The 13,888-nt window shown below is 44.5% G+C and overlaps 16 pseudogenes; 6 read left to right on the top strand and 10 right to left on the bottom strand.

Annotated features, from left to right (window-relative positions):
* Positions 1 to 611: 611 nt before the first annotated feature.
* Positions 612 to 729, top strand: LOC148254669 (5S ribosomal RNA; annotated as a pseudogene).
* A 1,808-nt stretch (positions 730 to 2,537) lies between these two features.
* On the top strand, positions 2,538 to 2,656 carry LOC148254668 (5S ribosomal RNA; annotated as a pseudogene).
* A 1,111-nt stretch (positions 2,657 to 3,767) lies between these two features.
* Positions 3,768 to 3,886, top strand: LOC148254667 (5S ribosomal RNA; annotated as a pseudogene).
* Positions 3,887 to 5,566: 1,680 nt separating this feature from the next.
* LOC148254666 (5S ribosomal RNA) lies at positions 5,567 to 5,685 on the top strand (annotated as a pseudogene).
* A 347-nt stretch (positions 5,686 to 6,032) lies between these two features.
* On the top strand, positions 6,033 to 6,151 carry LOC148254665 (5S ribosomal RNA; annotated as a pseudogene).
* Positions 6,152 to 6,824: 673 nt separating this feature from the next.
* On the top strand, positions 6,825 to 6,943 carry LOC148254664 (5S ribosomal RNA; annotated as a pseudogene).
* A 354-nt stretch (positions 6,944 to 7,297) lies between these two features.
* Positions 7,298 to 7,416, bottom strand: LOC148254663 (5S ribosomal RNA; annotated as a pseudogene).
* A 1,241-nt stretch (positions 7,417 to 8,657) lies between these two features.
* Positions 8,658 to 8,774, bottom strand: LOC148254662 (5S ribosomal RNA; annotated as a pseudogene).
* A 1,181-nt stretch (positions 8,775 to 9,955) lies between these two features.
* On the bottom strand, positions 9,956 to 10,074 carry LOC148254661 (5S ribosomal RNA; annotated as a pseudogene).
* A 530-nt stretch (positions 10,075 to 10,604) lies between these two features.
* LOC148254660 (5S ribosomal RNA) lies at positions 10,605 to 10,723 on the bottom strand (annotated as a pseudogene).
* A 206-nt stretch (positions 10,724 to 10,929) lies between these two features.
* LOC148254659 (5S ribosomal RNA) lies at positions 10,930 to 11,048 on the bottom strand (annotated as a pseudogene).
* Positions 11,049 to 11,379: 331 nt separating this feature from the next.
* Positions 11,380 to 11,497, bottom strand: LOC148254658 (5S ribosomal RNA; annotated as a pseudogene).
* A 767-nt stretch (positions 11,498 to 12,264) lies between these two features.
* Positions 12,265 to 12,383, bottom strand: LOC148254657 (5S ribosomal RNA; annotated as a pseudogene).
* A 205-nt stretch (positions 12,384 to 12,588) lies between these two features.
* Positions 12,589 to 12,707, bottom strand: LOC148254656 (5S ribosomal RNA; annotated as a pseudogene).
* A 205-nt stretch (positions 12,708 to 12,912) lies between these two features.
* On the bottom strand, positions 12,913 to 13,031 carry LOC148254655 (5S ribosomal RNA; annotated as a pseudogene).
* Positions 13,032 to 13,561: 530 nt separating this feature from the next.
* Positions 13,562 to 13,680, bottom strand: LOC148254654 (5S ribosomal RNA; annotated as a pseudogene).
* Between the last annotated feature and the right edge of the window lie 208 nt (positions 13,681 to 13,888).

The following is a 13,888-nucleotide window of genomic DNA, read 5'->3' as shown; positions in this document are numbered from 1 at the left end:
GTGGTCCTTTAATCTAGGCATGAGTCGAGGCGCCGGAGCATTTTGCTTGATATTAGAACTAGAAACAGAGATGTAGTGTGCGCGCACAGCAAAAAAATGACGGAAGAGGGAAGAAAATGAGAAATGGTATATGTATTTGCAATGCAGAATGGAAGAGGTGCGATCATACCAGCACTAATGCATCGGACCCCATCAAACTATGCAGTTAAGCATGCTTGGGCGAGAGTAGTACTAGGATCAGTAACCTTCTGAGAAGTCCTCATGTTGCACTGTCTTTTTGCAAATGGGGCATAAAATGATACACGTGATCGAAGCCACAATCTGCTGGCGTGTGTCGCGTCGCTAAAAAATTTCGCTTACTATTTTTTCATGCATTCATTTATAGTCTACCACATGAAAAGAGTGTCATTACGAGCATCTTACATAGTAGAATAAAGAAAAATGAGGTACGATGGGCGGTCCTTTCTTCTAGGCATGGGTCGAGGCATCGAGGCATTTCATTTGATATTATAACTATAAACAGAGGTGTGGTGTGCGCACACAGCGAAAAAAATGATGGGTCGCGGGAGGGAAGGAGAAGGGGTATATGTATTTGCAGTGCTGAATGGAAGGGGTGCAATCATACTAGCACTGATACACCGGATCCCATCGAACTCCGTAGTTAAGCGTGTTTGGGCGATAACAGTACTAGGATGGGTGACCTCCTAGGAAGTCCTCGTGTTGCACCCGTCCTTTTACAGACGGGTCATCAAACGTTACGCGCGATCGGAGCCACAGTCTGCTGGCATGAGTAGCGACATTGAAACATTTTGCTTAATATTTTACATGCATTTATTTATAGTCCACCACGTGATAAAAATCTCATTACAAGAGTCTTACATAGTAGAACAACGAAAAAAGAGGCGCAACGGGCCTCCGTTCTTCTAGGCGTGAGTCATAGTGACATGGCATTTCGCTCTATATTAGAACTAGAAGCAGAGATGCAGTATGCCCGCACAACGAAATAAATGATGGGAGGGAGGAGGGAAGAAGAAGGGTTATATGTATTTATAGCGGGGAATGGGACAGTTACGATCATACAAACACTAATGCGCAGAATCCCATCACAACTCTGTAGTCAAGTGTGCTTGGGCGAGATTAGTTCTAGGATGGGTGACCTCTTGAAAAGTTCTCGTGTTGAACCCGTCGTTTTGTAGACGGGGTGTTAAATGTTAAGCGCGATCAGAGCCACAGTCTGCCGATGTGAGTCGCGGGGCCTGAAAATTTTGCTTAATATTTTTCTTGCATTCATTTATAGTCCAACACGTAATAAAAGTGTCATTACGAGTATCTTACATAGTATAACAACGAAAAATGAGGTGCGGTGGGCGATCCATTCATCTGGGCATGAGTCGAGGCATTGGAGTATTTTGCTTGATTTAGAACTAGAAACGGAGGTGTGGTGCGTTCGCATAACGAAACAAATGACGGGAGGGGGGAGGGAAGGAGAAGGGGTATATGTACTTGCAGTGTAGAATAGAAGGGGTGCGATCATACTTGCATTAATGCACTGGATCCCATTGAATTTCGTATTTAGGTGTGTTTGGGCGGAAGTAGTACTAAGATGGGTGACCTCCTGAAAAGTCCTCGTGTTCCACTCGTCTTTTTGCTGATGGGACGTTAAACATTATGAGTGATCAGAGCCATTGTCCCCCGAGTGAGTCGCGACGCCAAGATATTTTGCTTAATATTTTTTGTGCATTCATTTATAGTTCGCCACGTGATAAGAGTGTCATTATGAGCATCTTATATAGTAGAATAACGAAAAATGAGGTGCAGCAGGTAGTTCGTTCATCTGGGTGTGATTTGAGTTACCGAAGCATTTTGCTTTATATTAGAACTATAAGCAGAGGTACGGTGTTCGCGCATAGCGAAACAAATAACAGGGGGGGAGGGAGGGAGAAGAGGTGTGATCATACTAGCCCTAATGCATCGGATCCCATCGAACTCGGTAGTTGAACGTGCTTTGGCGATAGTAGTACTAGGATGGGTGACCTTTTGGAAAACTCTCGTATTGCACCCGTCTTTTTGCGGATGGAGTGTTAAACGTTATGCGCGATAGGAGCCATAGTCTGCCGACGTGAGTCGCGACACTAGAATATTTTGCTTAATATTTTTCATGCATTCATTTATAGTCCACCACATTATAAGAGTGTCATTATGAGAATCTTACATAGTAGAACAACAAAAAATGAGGTATGATGATTTGTCGGTTCATTCAAAAACATGAGTCACGGCGCCGGGACATTTTGTTTAATATTTTTTGCACATTTAATTGAAGCCCATCATGTGATAAGAGTGTCTTTACGAGCATATTACATAATAGAACAACAAAAAATGAGGTGCGGTACTATCCGTTCAGCATGAGTCGAGGCACCGACGTATTTCGCTTGATATTAGAATTAGATGCAGAGGTAAGGTGCATGCACAGTGAAACAAATGATGGGAGGAAAGAGAGAAGGATAAGAGGTATATGTACTTGGGGCGCAAACTAGAATGGGTGCGATCATACCAGCACTAGTTCACCGGATCCCATCAGAACTCTGCAATTAAGTGTGCTTGGGCAAGAGGTGTACTACGATGGGTGATCTCCTGGGAAGTTCTCATATTGCACACTTCTTTTTGCAGAGGGGGCGTTAAACATTCAACAGGACCGGAGCGATGGTCCGCCGGTTCATTTGCAAACGTGAGTCACAGCACAGAGGCATTTTGCTTAATACTTTCCCAACATTCAATTAAAGCCCATCACGTAATAAGAGTGTCATTGCGAGCATCTCAAATAGTAGAACAACAAAAAAAAGAGGCGGCGGGCGATCCATTCATATAGGCATGAGTCGAGGTATCGGGGCATTTCACTTGATATTAGAACTAGAAGAAGAGGTGAGGTTCGCGTATAGTGTAATAAATGATTGGAGGGGAGAGTGAAGGAGAAGGGGTATATGTATTTGTGGCACAAACAAGAACGGGTGCGATCATACCAGCACTAGTTAACCAGATCCCATCAGAACTCTGCAATTAAACATGCTTGGGCAAGAGTCGTACTAGGATCGGTGATCTCTTAGGAAGTTCTCGTGTTACACCCTTCTTTTTGCAAACGGGGCGTTAAACATTGCAGGAGACTGAAGCGATGGTTCGCTGGTTCATTTAAAAACGTGAGTCACGGCACCAGGTCATTTTGCTTAATATTTTTTCAACATTCAATTGAAGCCCATCACGTGATAATTGTATCATTGCGAGAATCTTAAAAGTATAATAACGAAAAATGAGGTGTGGCGGGTGATCCGTTCGTATGGGCATGTGTCGAGGTGTTGGGGTATTTCAGTTGATATTAGAACTAGAAGGAGATGTGAGGTGCATGCACAACGAAACAAATGATGGTAGGGGTGAGGGAAGGAGAAAGGGCATATGTATTTGCGGCGCAAATAAGAAAAGGTGCGATCATACCAGCAATAATTCATTGGATCCCATCAGAACTTCACAGTTAAGTGTGCTTGGGAGAGAGTAGTATTATGATGTGTGACCTTCTTGGAAGTCCTCGTATTGCACCCTTCTTACGAAAAATGAGGTGCCACAGGCGATCCGTTCATATGTGCATGAGTCGAGGCGCCGGAACATTTCGTTTGATATTAGAACTAGAAGCAGATGTGAGGTGCGCACACAGAGAAACAAATGACGGGAGGGGAGAGTGAAGGAGAAGGGATACATGTATTTGCGGCGCAAACCAAAATGGGCGCGATCATACCAGCACTAGTTCACCGGATCCCATCAGAACTTCACAGTTAAGCGTGTTTGGGAGAGAGTAGTACTAGGATGGGTGACCTCCTGAGAAGTCCTTGTGTTGTACAAGTCTTTTTGCAAATGGGGCGTTAAACGTTACGTGGGACTAGAGCGACAGTTCGCTGGTTCATTCACAAATGTGAGTCACAACGTTGGAGCATTTTGCTTAATATTTTTTTCACATTCAATTAAAGCCCATCACGTGATAAGAGTGTCATTGCGAGCATCTTAAATAATAGAACAATGAAAAATGAGGTATGGCGAGGATCCGTTTATATGGGCATGAGTCGAGGTGCCGGGGCATTTCGCTTGATATTAGAATTAGAAGCAGAGGTGAGGTGCGCGCACAATGAAACAAATGATGGGAGGGGAGAGAGAAGGAGAAGGGGTATATGTATTTCCGATGCAAACTAGAATGGATGCGATCATACCAGCACTAGTTCGTCGGATCCCATCAGAACTCCGTAGTTAAACATTTTAAGACGGGGCAAATGTTACGTAGGACCAAAGCGATGATCCGCTGGTTCATTCACAAACATGAGTCACGGCACCGGGGCATTTTGCTTAATATTTTCGTGCATTCAATTAGTGCCCATCACGTGATAAGAGTGTTATTGCGAGTATCTTACATAGTAGAATAACGAAAACAGAGGTGTGGTAGGCTATTCGTTCATATGGGCATGAGTCGAGGCGCCGGGGTATTTCGCTTGATATTAGAACTAGAAGCAGAGGTGAGGTATGCGCGTACAGCAAAACAAATGATGGGAGGAAGGAGGGAAGGAGAAGGGGCACATGCATTTGTAGTGGGGAATGGGACGGGTGCGATCAAACCACCACTAATGCACCGAATTTCATAAGAACTCTGCAGTTAAGTGTCCTTTGGTGAGAGTAGTACTAAGATGATTGACCTCTTGGAAAGTCCGCGTGTTGCACCTATTTTTTTGCACACAAGACAATAAACCATTATGCCCGACCAGAACCACAGTCCGTCGGTTCATTCACAAACGTTAGTCACGTTGTCAGGCTATTTTGCTTAGTATTTTTCGTGCATTCATTTATAGTCTACCACATGATAAGAGTATCCTTGCGAGCATCTTACATAGTAGAAAAATGAAAGATGTGTTGCGGTGTGATCCGTTCATATGGGCATGAGTCGAGGCGTGGGGCATTTCGCTTGATATTAGAACTATAAGATGAGGTGAGGTACGTACACAGTAAAATAAATGACCCGGGGGGGGGGGGGGGGGGAGGAGAAGGGGTATATGTTTTTGCAGTGTAAACTAGAATGGAAGCGATCATACCAATACTAGTTCACCGAATCCCATCAGAATTCCGCAGTTAAGCGTGCTGGACGAGAGTAGTACTAGGAGGTTGACCTCCTAGGAAGTCCTCGTGTTGCACCCTTCTTTTTGCAGACGGAGCGTTAAACGTTATGCGGGACCGGAACGACAATCTGTCGGTTCATTCGCAAACGTGAGTCATGATGCCAGGGTATTTTGCTTAATATTTTTTGCGCATTCAATTAAAGCCTATCACGTGATAAGAGTGTCATTATGAGTATCTTACATAGTATAAAAAAAAAACGAAGTACGGTGGGCGATCCATTTATATGGGTATGAGTCGAGGCATTGGGGCATTTCACTTGATAGTAGAACTAGAAGCAGAGGTGAGTTGCGCGCACAGCGAAAAAAATGACGGGAGGGGAGAGGGAAGGAGAAGGAGAATATGTATTTGTAGCGCAAATTAGAACGTGTGCGATCATACCAGCACTATTTCCCCGGATCCTGTCAAAGCTCTGCAGTTAAGCGTGTTTGGCGGAGAGTAGTACTAAGGTGGGTGACCTCCTGGGAAGTCCTCGTGTTGCACCATTCTTTTTACAGATGGAGTTTTAAACGTTACGCAGGACCTGAGCGATAGTTTGCCAGTTCATTCACAAGCGTGAGTCATGGTGCCGGGGTATTTTTCTTAATATTTTTCACGCATTCAATTAAATCCCATCACGTGATAAGAATGTCATTTCGAGTATCTTATATAGTATATCAACGAAAAATGAGGTGCGGCGGGCTGTCCGTTAATATGGGCATGAGTCGAGGCACCAGTATTTCGCTTGATATTAGACCTAGAAGCACAGGTGAGGCGTGCACATAGCGAAACAAATGATGGGAGGGTAGAGGGAAGGAGAAGGGGGTATATGTCTTTGCGGCGCAAACTAGAATGGGTGCGATCATACCAACTATAGTTCATCGGATCCCATCAGAACTTCGCAGTTAAGCATGCTTGGGCGAGAGTAGTACTAAGATGGGTGACCTCCCTGGAAGTCCTCGTGTTGCACCCTTCTTTTTGAACACAGGCTGTTAAACATTACGCGGGACTAGAGCGATGGTCCGCCGGTTCATTCGCAAATGAGAGTCACGGCGTCGGGACATTTTGCTTAATATTTTTTGCACATTCAATTAAAGCCTATAACGTGATAAGAGTATCATTGCGAGTATCATACATAGTAGAATAACGAAAAATGAGGTGCTACGGTTGATCCGTTTATATGGGCATGAGTCAAGGCACTAGGGCATTTTGCTTGATATTAGAACTAGAAGCAGAGGTGAGTTACGCGCACAACGAAACAAATGACGAGGAGGGGAAAGGGAAGGAGAAGGGATATATGTATTTGTGGCGTAAATTAGAACGGGTGCGATCATACAAGCACTAGTTCACCGGATCCCATCAGAACTCTGTAGTTAAGTATGCTTCGGGGAGAGTAATATTCAGATGGGTGACCTCCTAGGAAGTCCTCGTGATAAGAGTGTCGTTACGAGCATCTTACATAGTAATGCTATGAAAAAAGAGGTGCGACAAGCTGTCCGTTAATCTGGGTGTGAGTCGACCCGCCGAGGTATTTCTCTTGATATTAGAGCTAGAAGCAGAGGTGAGGTGTGCACATACAACGAAACAAATGATGGGAGGGGGAGGGAAGGATAAGGGGCACATGCATTTGTAGCGCGGAATGGGACGGGTGCGATCATACTAGCACTAATTTGTCAGATCCCATCAGAACTCTACAGTTCAGCGTTTTTGGGCGAGAGTAGTACTAGGATGGGTGACCTCCTGGGAAGTCCTCGTGTTGCACCCTTCTTTTTGTAAACGAAGTATTAAACATTACGTGGGATCAGAGCGACGGTCTGCTGGTTCATCCGCAAACATGAGTCACAGCATCGGGGCATTTTCTTAATATTTTTCGTGCATTCAATTAAAGCCCATCACGTGATAAGAGTGTTATTATGAGTATCTTACATAGTATAATAATAAAAATAGAAGTGCAGAGGGCAATTTGTTCATATGACACTCTCATCATGTGATGGACTTTAGTTGAATGCATGAAAAATTTTAAGCAAAATGCCCCAGCGCCATGACTCACGTTTGCAAATGAGACAACAGACCATCACTCCGGTCCCGTGTAACATTTAAGTCCTCCCTTGCAAAAAGAAGGGTGCAACATGAGGAATTCCCAAGAGGTCACCCATCTTAGTATTACTCTCGCCCAAGCCCGCTTAACTGCAGAGTTCTGATGGGATCCGGTGAACTAGTGCTGTTATGATCGCATCCGCTTTGGTTCGCACCGTAAATACATATACCCCTTCTCCTTCCCTCTCCCCTCCCGTCATTTATTTCACTATGGACGCACCTTACCTCTGCTTCGAGTTCTAATATTAACCAAAATGCCTTGACGTCGTGACTCATGTTTGTGAACTACCCCCTGCACCTCATTTTTTGTTATTCTACTATGTAAGATGCTCCTAATGACACTCTTACCACGTGGCAAACTATAAATGAATGCATGAAAAAAATTAAGAAAAATGTCTTGGCGTTGCGACTCACTCCGAGGGACAATGGCTTTGATCGCGTATAATGTTTAACGTCTCGTCAGCAAAAAAACGATTGGAACATAAGAACTTTCCAGGAGGTCACCCATCCTAGTACTACTTCCGTCCAAGCACACTTAACCACGAAATTCGATAGAATCTAGTGCATTAGTGCAAGTATGATCGCACCCCTTCCATTCCACGCTGAAATTATATATACCCCTTCTCCTTCCCTCCCCCCTCCCGTCATTTGCTTCGTTGTGCGCACACACTACACCTCTGTTTTTAGTTCTAATATCAAGGAAAATACTCCGGCACCTCGACTCATACCCAGAAGAATGGATCGCCCACTGTACCTCATTTTTCATTGTTATACTATGTAAGATACTCGTAATGACACTCTTATTAAGTGGTGGACTATAAATGAATGCACGAAAAATATTAAGCAAAATTTTCAGGCCCTACGATTCACACCAGCAAATTGTGGCTCCAATCGCACTTAAAGTTTCACACTCCATCTACAAAAAGACGGGTTCAACACGAGAACTTTCCAGGAGGTCACCCATCCTAGAACTAATCTTGCCAAAGCACGCTTGACTACAGAGTTCTGATGGGATACTGTGCATTAGTGTTTGTATGATCGCAACTGTCCCATTCCCTACTGCAAATAGATATAGCCCTTCTCCTTCCCTCCCCCCTCCCATCATTTATTTCGCTCTGCGGGCATACCGCATCTCTGCTTCTAGTTCTAATATAGAGCGAAATGCCATGTCGCTTTGACTATGTCCAAAAGAACAAAGGCCCGCTGCGCCTCTTTTTTCGTTGTTCTACTATGTAAGACTCTCGTAATGAGACTCTTATCACATGGCGGACTACAAATAAGTGCACCTAAAATATTAAGAAAAATGTTTCAACGTCACTACTCATGCCGGCGGACTGTGGCTTCGATCGCGCGTAATGTTTGACGCTCCGTCTGCAAAAAGAGGGGTGCAAAAAGAGAACTTCCCAGGAGGTCATCCATCCTAGTACTACTCTCGCCCAAGCACGCTTAACTATGGAGTTCGATGGGATCTGGTGTATTAATGCTTGTATGTTGCACCCCTTCCATTCCGCACTGTAAATACATATACCCCTTCTCCTTCCCTCCCCCCACCCGTCATTTTTTTCGGTGTGCGCGCACACTACACCTCTGTTTATAGTTCTAATATCAAGCAAAAAGCCCCGACACCTCGACTCACGCCAGAAAAAAGGACTGCCCGCCGTACCTCATTTTTCTTTATTCTACTATGTAAGATACTCGTAATGACACTCTTATCACGTGATAGACTATAAATGAATGCACAAAAAAATAGTAAGCAAAATTTTCCGGCGAAGCGACTCACACCAGCGGATTGTGGCTCCGATCACATTTATCGTTTTACGCCCCGTTTGCAAAAAGATAGTGTAACACGAGGATTTCTCAGGAGTTTACTGATCTTAGTACTAGTTTCGCTCAAGCATGCTTAACTGCATAGTTCGATGGGAACCGGTGCATTAGTGCTGGTATGATCGCACCCCTTCCATTCTGCATTGCAAATACATATACCCCTTCTCCTTTCCTCCCCTCTCCCAGCATTTTTTTTGCTGTGCGCGCACACTGCATCTCTGTTTCTAGTTCTAATATCAAGCAAAATGCCCCAGCGCCTCGACTTATGCCCAGATTAAAGGACCACCCGCCACACCTTTTTCTTTCGTTGTTCTACTATGTAAGATGCTCGTAATGACTCTCTATCACGTTGTAGACTATAAATGAGTGCACAAAAAAAAAAGCAAAATGCCCAGGTGCGGCGACTCACGCCGGCAAATGAACCAGTGGACTATGGCTCCGGTCGCACGTAACATTTGGTGCCCTGTCTGCAAAAAGAAGGGTGAAACACAAGCATATCCCAAGAGGTACTCATCCTAGTACTACTCTCGCCCAAACACGCTTAACTACAGATTATGATTGGATACGATGCATTAGTTCTAGTATGATCCCACCCGTCCTATTCCTCACTTTAAATACATAAACCCCTTCTCTTTCCCTCCCCCCTCCCATCATTTGTTTCGCTCGGTGTGGACATCGCACCTCTACTTCTAGTTGTAATATCAAGAAAAATGGCCTGTTGCCTCGACTCACGTCCAAATGAACGGACCGCCTGCCACACCTCTGTTTTGTTTGTTTTATTATTTACGATGCTCGTAATGAAACTCTTATAACGTGGTAGACTATAAATGGATGCACAAAAAATATTAAAAAAAGACGGATGCAACACGAGGACTTCCCAGGAGGTCACCCATCCTAGCACTACTCTCGCCCAAGAACACTTGACTGCGGAGTTCTGATGGGATCCGGTGCATTAGTGCTGGTATGATCGCACCAGTTTCATTCTGCGCTGCAAATACATACATTCCTTCTCCATCCTTACCCCCTCCCGTCATTTATTTCCTTGTGCGTGCACACTACACTTCTCCTTCTCGTTTTAATATCAAATAAAATGTCTTAGTGCCGTGACTCACATTTGCGAATAAACTAGTGGACCATAGTTCCAGTCGCGCATAACGTCGAACGACCCATCTGCAAAAAAATAGTTGCAACACGAGGACTTTGCAGGAGGTCACCACTCCTAGTATTACACTCGCCAAAGCACATTTAACTGTGGAGTTCTAATAGGATCCGGTGAATTAGTGATTGTATAATGGCACTTGTTTCATTCCGCGCTACAAATACATACACTCCTTCTCTTTTTCTCCCTCCTTCTGTCATTTGTTTCCTTGTGCGTGCATACTGCACCTCTCATTCTCCTTTTAATATCAAGTAAAATGCCCCGACGTCGTGACTCACATTTACGAATAAACCAGCGGACATAGTTCCAGTCATACGTGACGTCGAACGACCCATTTGTAAAAAAATAGTTGCAACACGAGGACTTCCCAGGAGGTCACCCATCCTAGTACTACTCTCGCCCAAGCATACTTAACTACGGAGTTCTGATGGGATCCGGTGTATTAGTGTTGGTATGACTGCACCTATTTAATTCTACGCTGCAAATACATACACTACTTCTCTTTACCTCCCCCCTCCTGTCATTTGTTTCTTTATGCGTACACACTGCACCTCTCCTTCTCGTTCTAATATTAAGCAAAATATCCCAGCGCCACGATTCACGTTTATGAATGAACCGCCAGACTGTCGCTCTGGTCCAGCATAACATTTAACGCCCCGTCTACAAAAAGAAGGGTGTAACACTAGTACTTCTCAAGAGGTCACCCATCCTATTACTACTCTCGCTCAAGCACGCTTGACTGTGGAGTTCTGATGGGATCTGGTGAACTAGTGCTGGTATAATCGCACCCCTTCTAATTTGCGCCGCAAAGACATATACCACTTCTCCTTCCCTCTCCCTTCCCGTCATTTATTTTGTTGTGCGCGCAACTCACCTCTGCTTCTAGTTCTAATATCAAGCGAAATGCCTTGGCACCTCGACTCATGCCCATATGAACGTATCGCCCGCCGCACCTCATTTTTCGTTGTTCTACTATATAAGATGCTCGCAATGACACTCTAATCACATGATGGGTTTTAATTGAATGCACGAAAAGTATTAATAAAAATACCCTGGCACTGTGACTCACGTTTGCGAATGAACAGGCAGACGTAACATTTAATGCCCCGTCTGCAAAAAAAAGGGTGCAACACGAGTGCTTCCCAATAGGTCATCCATCGTAGAACTACTCTCGCTCAAGCACGCTTAACTGCAGAGTTCTGATGGATCCCGTGAACTAGTGCTGGTATGATCGCACCCCTTCTAAATTGTGCCGCAAAGACATATATCCCTTCTCCTTCCCTCTCCCTTCCCGCCATTTATTTCGCTGTGTGCGCAACGCACCTCTACTTCTAGTTCTAATATCGAGTGAAATGCCCCGATACTTATACTCATGTCTATATGAATGAAACACCCGCCACACCTCCTTTTTTATTGTTCTACTATGTAAGATGCTCGTAATAATAATCTTATCACGTGGTGGGCTATAATTGAATGCACGAATAATATTAAGCAAAATGCTCCAGCACCACGACTCACGTTTGCGAATTAACCGACGACTGTCGCTCTAGTCCTCCATAACATTTAACGCCCATCTGATGGGATCCGGTCGCGCGTAACGTTTGATTCCCTGTCTGCAAAAAGACGGGTGCAACACAAGCACTTCCCAAGAGGTCACTCATCCTAGTACTACTCTCTCCCAAACACGCTTAACTGCAGATTATGATGGGATATGATGCATTAGTGCTAGTATGATCCCACCCGTCCTATTCCTCACTTAAAATACATATACCCCTTCTCTTTCCCTCCCCCCTCCCATCAGTTGTTTCGCTCTGTGTGGACACCGCACCTCTACTTCTAGTTGTAATATCAAACAAAATGCCTAGTTTGCCTCGACTCACGCCCAGATGAACGGACCGCCCACCGCACCTCTGCTTTGCTTGTTCTATTATTTACGATGCTCATAATGACACTCTTATCACGTGGTGGACTACAAATGGATGCATGAAAAATATTAAAAAAAAAGACGGGTGCAACACGAGTACTTCCGAGGAGGTCACCCATCCTAGTACTACTCTCGCTCAAACACACTTAATTGCAGAGTTCTGGTGGGATCTGGTGCATTAGTGTTGGTATAATCGCAGCTGTTTTATTCTGCGCTGTAAATACATATACTCCTTCCCCTTCCCTCCCCCTTCTGTCATTTGTTTCCTTGTGCATGCACATTACACCTCTCATTCTCGTTCTATTATCAAGTAAAATATCCCGGCATCGTAACTCACATTTGCGAATAAACTAGCGGACCATAGTTTTAGTCGCACGTAACGCCGAACGACCCATCTGTAAAAGAATGGATGCAAAACTAGGACTTCCTAGAAGGTCACCCATCTTAGTACTACTCTTGCCCAAGCACACTTGACTACGGAGTTCTGATGGGATCTGGTGCATTAGTGCTGGTATGATCACACTTATTTCATTCTGCGCTTCAAATACATACACTCCTTCTCCTTCTCTCCCTCCTCCCGTCATTTGTTTCCTTGTGCGTGCATACTTCACCTCTACTTCTCGTTCTAATATCAAGTAAGATACCTCGGCGCCTTGACTCACATTTACGAATAAACCAGCGTAACATAGTTCTAGTCGGGCGTAACGTCGAACACCCTATCTGAAAAAAATGGGTGCAATACGAGTACTTCCCAGAAGGTCACCCATCCTAGTACTACTCTCGCCCAAGAACACTTAACTACGGAGTTCTGATTAGATCCAGTGCATTAGTGCTGATATGATTGCACTTTTCTGATTCTACACTGCAAATACTACACTCCTTCTCTTTCCCTCCCCCCTTCGTCATTTGTTTTCTTGTGCAAGCACACTGCACCTCTTCTTCTTGTTCTAATATCAAGTAAAATGCTCCAACGTCGTCACTCACATTTGGGAATAAACCAGCGGATCATAGTTCCAATCGCGCGTAAGGTTGAACGACCCATCTATAAAAACATGGGTGGAACTCAAGGACTTCCTAGGAAGTCACCACTCCTAGTACTACACTTGCCCAAGCACATTTAACTGCGAAGTTCTGATGGGATATGGTGTATTAGTGCTGGTATAATGGCACTTGTTTCATTCCGCGCTGCAAATACATACACTCCTTCTCTTTCCCTCCCCCCTCCCGTCATTTGTTTCCTTGTGCGTGCCCACTGCACATCTCCTTCTCGTTCTAATATCAAGTAAAATTCCCCAATGCCATGACTCGCATTTGTAAATAAACCAGCGGACCATAGTTCCAGTCACGTGTAACGTCAAGCGACCCATTTACAAGAAAAATGGGTGAAACACGAGAACTTAAAAGGAGATCACCCATCCTAGTACTACTCTCGCCCAAGCACACTTAACTGCGGAGTTCTAATGGGATCCAGTGCATTAGTGCTGGTATGATCGCACCTGTTTCATTCTGCACTGCAAATAGATACTCCTTCTCCTTCCCTCCCCCCTCCCGTCATTTTTTTCCTTGTGCGTGCACACTACACCTCTCCTTCTCATTTTAATATTAAATAAAATGCATCGGTGCTGTGACTCACATTTGCGAATAAACCAGCGGACCATAATTCAAGTTGTGCGTAATGTCGAACAACGCATCTGTAAAAAGCAGGT

Source organism: Carica papaya, chromosome 5, assembly GCF_054855325.1.
Source record: "Carica papaya isolate Zhongbai chromosome 5, ASM5485532v1, whole genome shotgun sequence".
NCBI lineage: Eukaryota > Viridiplantae > Streptophyta > Magnoliopsida > Brassicales > Caricaceae > Carica > Carica papaya.
Note: the sequence above shows the minus strand (reverse complement) of the source record. Positions and strands in the feature narration are given on the sequence as shown.